General features: G+C 37.9%; 1 non-coding gene across 1 annotated transcript; it reads right to left on the bottom strand.

The window, feature by feature from the left end:
• Positions 1-6,285: 6,285 nt before the first annotated feature.
• On the bottom strand, positions 6,286-6,392 carry LOC141716434 (small nucleolar RNA R71). The gene has a single exon (XR_012573144.1). It is a non-coding gene; the product is annotated as a small nucleolar RNA R71 (small nucleolar RNA).
• Positions 6,393-8,007: the final 1,615 nt, after the last annotated feature.

Below are 8,007 nucleotides of genomic sequence, written 5' to 3'. Positions count from 1 at the left end.
GGTAGCATACATGATATCAGGTCTACTTACAGTTAGATAGAGTAGTGAGCCAATCATACCTCTGTAATCAGTAATATCGACTATGTACCAGTATCCTTATCCAATTTTGTTGCAGTGGCCATAGGAGTGGATGCACTTGAACAATCTTGCATTCCAAACTTCTTCAACAAATTTATGGTGTACTTAGATTGAAAAATAAAAGTTCCTTCTTCATTCTTCTTGACTTGAAGGCCCAGAAAATAGCTAAGTTCTCCCATCATACTCATTTGATATCTTGACTGCATTAGCTTGGAAAACTTCTTACAAAGTCTGTCATTTGTAGAACCAAAAATGATATCATCAACATATATCTGCACCAAAAGTAAGTCCTTTCCATGGTTGAGATAGAACAATGTTTTGTCAATCGTCCCTCTGTTAAATCCACTTTCTAGAAGAAACTGAGCTAATGTCTCATACCATGCTCTTGGAGCTTGCTTAAGGCCATAAAGTGCTTTATCAAGCTTGTAGACATGATTAGGAAATTTGGGATCTACAAAGCCTGGAGGTTGTTCAACATATACTTCCTCTTCCAATTCTCCATTAAGAAAAGCACTTTTCACATCCATTTGAAAGACTGTAAACTTTTTGTGAGCAACATAAGCCAAAAATATCCTTATGGTTTCCAATCTAGCAACTGGTGCAAATATTTCATCATAATCAATTCCCTCATGTTGAGAGTATCATTTTGCAACCAGCCTTGCTTTACTCCTTGTAATTATGCCATCACTATCAGTTTTGTTTCTAAACACCCACTTTGTACCAACAACAGATCCGTTCTTTGGTCTTGGCACTAGGGTCCAGACTTTATTTCTTTCAAATTCATTTAACTCTTCCTGCATTGCTTGCACCCAATCAGCATCTTGAATAGCTTCTTCCACTTTCTTTGGTTCAGTCTGAGAAAGAAAAGAATGATAGAGACATTCATTTGATATAGCTATTCTAGTTCTAACACCTGCATCAGGTTTTCCAATAATTAAGTCAGGTGTATATGCTTTAGTCCACTTCCTTGCAGATGGAAGGTTATCTCTAGAACTGGATGCTCCCCCATGATCCATGCTGTCTCCATCAACATTTTCTGATGCTCCCCCTGAAATTATGCTCTCTGAGTTGGATCCTTCAGAATTTGAGTTTCCATAAATATCATAACATGAGTTTCCAGAATTATCAGAACTTGGCCCATCAGAACTTGATGAATCAGAACTTGAACAGCCTTTTATAGATTCTGATGCTTCTTAAGATTTGGTTGGATCTTCAATATGCTCCCCCTATACAGGTGCATCTTGCTTTGGCGTAGTCACCACAGTTTCAATAACATCAGAGTTTAATCCATCAGAGTTTGCAGTATCAGGATTTAGACTGTCAGGATTTACAGAATCAGAATTTAAAACTTCATTTTCAAATCTCAGCTGATCATGATCATTGAAATCTTCAAGTCCAGTAATCTTCTTATTATCAAAAGAGACATTGATAGATTCCATGACAACCCTTGTTCTTAAATTATAGACCCTGAAGGCTTTTGTGGAAAGTGGATATCCAACAAAAATTCCTTCATCAGCTTTTAGATCAAATTTGGATAGCTGTTCTGGATGAGTCTTAAGAACGAAACACTTGCATCCAAATACATGAAAATACTTCAGATTTGGCTTCTTTTTCTTCACCATCTCATATGGTGTCTTTCCATGCTTGTTGATAAGTGTTGCATTCTGAGTAAAACAAGCAGTATGCACAGCTTCAGCCCAAAAATAGGTTGGTAACTTTGCTTCATCAAGCATAGTTCGTGCAGCTTCAATAAGAGTTCTATTCTTTCTTTCAACAACTCCATTTTGCTGTGGAGTTCCAGGAGCAGAGAATTCCTGCTTTATTCCATGGTTTTTGCAGAACTCTTCCATAATCAAATTCTTGAACTCAGTGCCATTATCACTTCTTATAATCTTCACAGAATTTATCCAGTTGTTTGACATGATCAATCAAGATAGATGCAGTTTCACTTTTTGTGTGCAAGAAATACACCCATGTGTATCTGGTGAACTCATCCACTATGACCATAGCATATTTCTTCTTTCCAATAGATATGACATTCACTGGACCAAATAGTTCAACATGTAGTAGGTGATAAGGCTCAAGAATTGATGATTCAGTCTTGCTCTTGAATGAATATTTTCTTTGTTTTGCCTTCTAACATGAATCACAAAGGCCATCAGGAGCAAATACTGATTTTGGAAGTCCTCTCACAAGAGCTTTCTTGACTAGTTCATTTATATTGTTGAAATTTAAATGAGAGAGTTTCTTGTGCCAATTCCAGTTTTCTTCAATTGATGCTCTACTTAACAGACAGATTGCAAAACCATTAGTATTTGTTGAAAGCTTGGCTTCATAAATGTTACCGTGCATGTATCCTTTCAGAACAACTTTGCCTGTAGATTTGCTTACAACTTCACAGTGTTCTTCAAAGAAATTCACATGATAACCTTTGTCACAGATTTGACTAACACTCAGCAAATTGTGTTTAAGTCCTGAGACAAGAGCTACTTTTTCAATGATGACATTCCCAAGATTGATATTGCCATATCCCGGAGTTTTTTCAATGTTGCCATCTCCATAAGAAACACATGGGCCATCTTTCTCCACAAAGTCTGATAGCAGGGCTTTAATATGTCCTGAACATCCACTGTCCAGAACTAGGATGTTTTTCCTGTTGCCCTGCAGTCACAAAGACCACTAATGATTAGTTTTAAGGACCCAGACTTGCTTGGATCCTTTGGCCTTATTAAGTTTGTTAACATTTGCAGCGGATTTAGCATCAGAGTTTATGTTAATAGTTTTCTTATTATATTTTACAATATCAGACTTTGCATCAGAACTTACACTAGAAGAAATAATGCTAACTTTCTTTAAAGAAGGTTTTATTTGATAATAATCATAGTACAAACTATGATATTCCTTACAAGTATAAATGGAATGCCATAAACTACCACAATAAAAACAAGGATTTTGTGGCCTATATCTAACAGACTGACTCTTAACTCCTGATTTTGAAGGTAAAGAGTTTATGTTCTTATTCTTCCTACAAAAAGAAGCCAGGTGATTAGAGTTTCCACAGTTATAACATTTCTTTCTAGGAGCATTAGGAACAGGCTTATAATCATTGCTTTTATTCACACCTTCCTTTCCATTCCTATTTTTCCTAGGTGGCTTTACCTTACTTACATTCTTAACATCTTTCAGCTTATACTTAAGCTGCTTCTTAGTCATTAAGCCTATGTTAACTTCAGTTAGCTTATCCTGTTTTGGTTTGTCAGACGGTAATTTCTCTTTAACTTCTGATTTATCAATATCAGACTTTACAGCTACAAACTTAACAGGATTTACCTTTGGCTTTTGTTTCACAACTATAGGCTCAATTTCAACAGTTCCCTTATCATTCTTATCATCTCCATAACCTAAGCCCCCTTTCCAGTTTCCATTACTTAACAAATTTTGAGTTGTTCTGTCAGAGTTTGTCCAAGTCCTGATAATCTCTCTTTCCTTTTCTAACTTAGTTTTTAGAAATTCATTCATTTTAAGTACTTCATCCCTAACATAAAAGGTATCATCTCTATCTTTCTGAGTTTGATGGAATTTGACTAACTCTTTTTCTAAATAATCATTCCTCTTTTATAAGCAAGATTTTCAGAAGTTAATATTTCACATGTTAAAGTTTGATCTCTATAACTAATGAACATGATTTTAAGATATCTTCTCAACTCAGTAATATCATCAGTATGAAAGGCATAAGTAGTTTGAGGTACCTTTAACTCAGCAGCATCAGAACTGCTATCAGCATTTGCCATTAAGACATAGTTCACCTCACTTTCAGAATCTGAAGTGTCTGTCCAGCTTTTCTTCTTTGTGACAAGTGCTTTGCCTTTGTCACTCTTCACTTTCTTGCAATCAGGAGATATGTGACCTTTCTCACCACAGTTGTAGCATTTGACATTTGAGTAATCTTCTCTGTCAGACTTTCCTTCTTTGCCTTCAGATTTTCTAAAACCCTTCTTATCAGAACTTGCACCTTTCCTGGAAAACTTCTTTCCCTTTCTGAATTTCCTGTATGCAATCCTTGTGATTTCTTTTATCATAAGAGCACACAGCTTCATCATCTCTTCATCAGGATCCATCTCAGGTAAGTTTTCAGTTTCTGAGTCGTCATCACTATCTGATGACTCAGTATCAGACTTTGTGATGAGAGCTTTTCCCTTGCCTTTTCTTGAGGCAGCTACTTTGGGGACATCATCCTCGGCCTTAAGAGCAACTGTCCTTGACTTTGATAAGTGGATTTTATATCCACTTGGAATGCTTTATTACAAGCTTAAATTGGTGTTTTGGACTCAAGTTGTTGGTATTTTGATGTGTTTTTGTGTTATTGCATTTCAGATATCAGTTAAATGAAGAAAAGAGCTTTTAAAGGAAATATGATGAAAAGTGATCAGAATTGGAATCCAAGGCTATTGTCAAGTTGTAGAGAATCTCAATAGCTTCAGCGTGGGCAGTTGAATCGCCTAATTCTGACGAGTAGAACTCAAGTTATGGTCAAAACAAGATTCATCAGAATATTTTTCCCAGTCAGTAGCTGAGCGCCCGCTCAGAGAGCTGAGCGCCCGCTCAGGAGAGCTGAGTGGCCGCTCAGGGCGCGGTTGGTCGCTGATTTCGCTAAAAAAGCCTTTTTTGAGTAGAATTTGACGATTTTAAGGGTCCAGGTCCACTAGGGGCGTATATATACTTAAAAAAAAGGGTTTTCATCATCCGGGAAGATTGGGATACCAAGGAGAAGACCTAGAAGCACAGAACAACTCCGAAAAAGAAGAACTTATTTTCAACTTGTGATTCTTTGAATTAGTTGTAACTTTGGATGCTCGCTTTTGTTCTTGTTGAACCTACATCTCGTTTATTCGTAATTTGACGATGAGTTCGATTATGGGCTAATCGTTGTCATGGGATTCTAGCGGATTTACTTATGGATTTCAATAATTAAATTGTTTCGATATCTTGGTGTGTGGTGATTGATTGATATCCTAGTATTGGTTGTGCTTATTCGTCTTATGTGCGTAGCTAACATATAAGATAGCGTGTTAATCTCTATTAAAGCGACAGTGAATATAGAGGTTTAGAACTTGCCATGCTAGCATAGGTTCATGTATGTGTATACATGATTCGTAGGTAACTCTAACCGTTTTACTTGCCCTATGTAATCAAGATAGATAACTTATTCTTAAACCGTTATGTTGTCAAATTCTATAGACATATAGGGTCTCAATATAATTGGTGCCTATTCAGCTTCTATCTCTTTTGTGGATGTCTGGTAGAATGGTAATCGTGCAACGAAAGTTGGCATTTATCAGTTTTGTGTTATCTGATTAGTGTCATCACCATCACATGCTAAGGTTAAAAATAATAAGGCTATTGAATGAAGTATTTAATGAAGTTAGGATCCCATGTTTGTCATATATAGTAATTCAACCTCAATTCTCTTAGTTAATGTTATTTAGTATAATCTCTTAGTTTAATAAAAACCCAATTTGTTATTTGTCTTAGCATTGAGCGATAACCATACATTGTTGCATAGGTACATAAATTGAACTTAACCTAAACCAGTCTCTGTGGGAACGAATCTGATTTATATCTTATACTACTTGCGAACGCGTATACTTGCGTGAATATTAGCGCGTGTTTTCGCCCTAACAAGTTTTTGGCGCCGCTGCCGGGGACTCGGTGTTAATTTTTAGTTTATGTGCTTGTCATCAGTGGTCGTTAAAGTTCACTGACTCGGATTCTTTTACTTTCACAGTTTATTTGTTTGTGTTTCAGGTACTCATTACAATGGGAGATCCAGCAGCACGAACGAAAGCCTTGTTGGACTTTTCTCAACCCAAGATCAATGACATTCAATCTAGCATTGTTCGTCTAGCTATCACAGCTAATACCTTTGAGATCAAGCCTGGCATAATTCAATGGGTGCAGAATTCAATCCAGTTTGGGGGTTCTCCAACTGAAGATCCTAATATGCACATTAGGGACTTTATCGAGATATGCGACACCTTCAGGTTCAATGGCGTTTTCGAAGATGCTATTAAGCTGAGACTGTTTCCATTGTCTCTGAGGGACAAGGCTAAGAGCTGGTTACACTCTCTACCAGCTGGTTTGATTACTACTTGGCAGGATCTTGCTCAGAAATTTCTTACTAAATTCTTCCCTATGGCGAAGACAACTGCAATGAGGAACGCTATTACTCAATTTGTGCAGCAAACGGGAGAATCACTATGTGAAGCTTGGGAGCGCTACAAGGAGATGCTTAGGAAGTGTCCTCATCATGGAATTCCTGATTGGATGATCATCACTTGTTTTTACAATGGGTTGGGAGCACAGTCCAGACCCATGCTTGATGCAGCATCAGGCGGAGCATTATGTGCAAAGAGCTATGAGGAAGCTTATGATCTAATTGAACTGATGGCTGCTAATGAATATCAGTATCCAACCCAGAGATGTCTACAGGGCAAGGTAGCAGGATTTCTTGAGGTGAATACAGCTACGGCTATCATTGCTCAACCAGTTGTCAGGATGATAAGTGTCTGGAACTGGCTGCTGCGATTTCTGAAAGTTGCTCACAAACTGAGCTGAGTCACTAGATATAGCACATTGCTCTGTCGCATGCGGACCTGCACACAGCTCATAAACACTAATTATCTGCTTAACACCATAGTTAGCCAAAGAATCGATCTTCATAGACAACGCATTTAGACTGCATCCAGCCACTTAAGAATATCCTTCTTCACTACTTCCTTCATGATGAGATTAAGTCTTCTTTTCTGTGCAACCATAGGCTTGCTACCTTCCTCTAGCAGAATTTTCTGCATGGAATAAGAAGGGTTGATTCCCTTAATATCTATTATGGTCCACCCGATTGCCGATTTGAACTCTCTTAGAAACCTCAAGAGCTTCTCTTTGTCACTACCTGAAAGGTCAGATGCAATAATCACAAGCAGAGTAGATGCATCGCCTAAAAATGCATACCTCAAATGTTTAGGTAAAGGCTTAAGCTCAAGAGTACGAGCTTCCTCAATAGATGGATTGAGGCGTTTAGGAGATTTATTCAACTCCTCAAATCCAAGAGATTCAAACGGCAGATCAATCTTCCTCATCCAAGGAGAAGCATTCAGATATTGCAATTGCTCTTCACCTTCATCATCTTCACTATCTGAATTCCCCAACAAGGCCTTCTCTAAGGCACCAGACCTTAGAAATTGATCAAGTTCTGAAGTCACCACAGAATCGACCAACTCCACCTTTAAGCACTCCTCCAAAACTATCCTTATGGCTTCCAATCTAGCAACTGGTGCAAATGTTTCATCATAATCAATTCCCTCATATTGAGAGTATCCTTTTATAACCAGCCTTGCTTTATTCCTTGTAATTATGCCATCACTATCAGTTTTATTTCTGAACACCCGCTTTGTACCAACAACAGATCTGTTCTTTGGTCTGGCACTAGGGTCTAGACTTTATTTCTTTCAAATTCATTTAACTCTTCCTGTATTGCTTGCACCCAATCAACATCTTGAAGAGCTTCTTCCACTTTCTTTGGTTCAGTCTGAGAAAGAAAAGAGTGATAAAGACATTCGTTTGATGTTTCTGTTCTAGTTCTTATACCTGCTTCAGGATCTCCAATAATTAAGTCAGGTGTATGTGCTTTAGTCCACTTCCTTGCAGATGGAAGGTTATCTCTAGAACTGGATGCTCCCCCATGATCCATGTTGTCTCCATCAGCATTTTCTGATGCTCTGTTAGGGCGAAAACACGCACTAATATTCACGCAAGACGAAGAGCCTGAAAAATCTCAAGATTCAGAAAATGCAGTTGTGGCTGAAGAAGATGTGCAGAAGGAAGTAGAGGTGGAACCAAGGAAGACTACTGTGGAACACACTCCTCCTGAGG

This window comes from Apium graveolens, chromosome 3, assembly GCF_009905375.1.
Source record: "Apium graveolens cultivar Ventura chromosome 3, ASM990537v1, whole genome shotgun sequence".
Lineage (NCBI taxonomy): Eukaryota > Viridiplantae > Streptophyta > Magnoliopsida > Apiales > Apiaceae > Apium > Apium graveolens.
The sequence above is the reverse complement of the archived record's forward strand: the minus strand, read 5'-3'. Positions and strand labels throughout refer to the sequence as shown.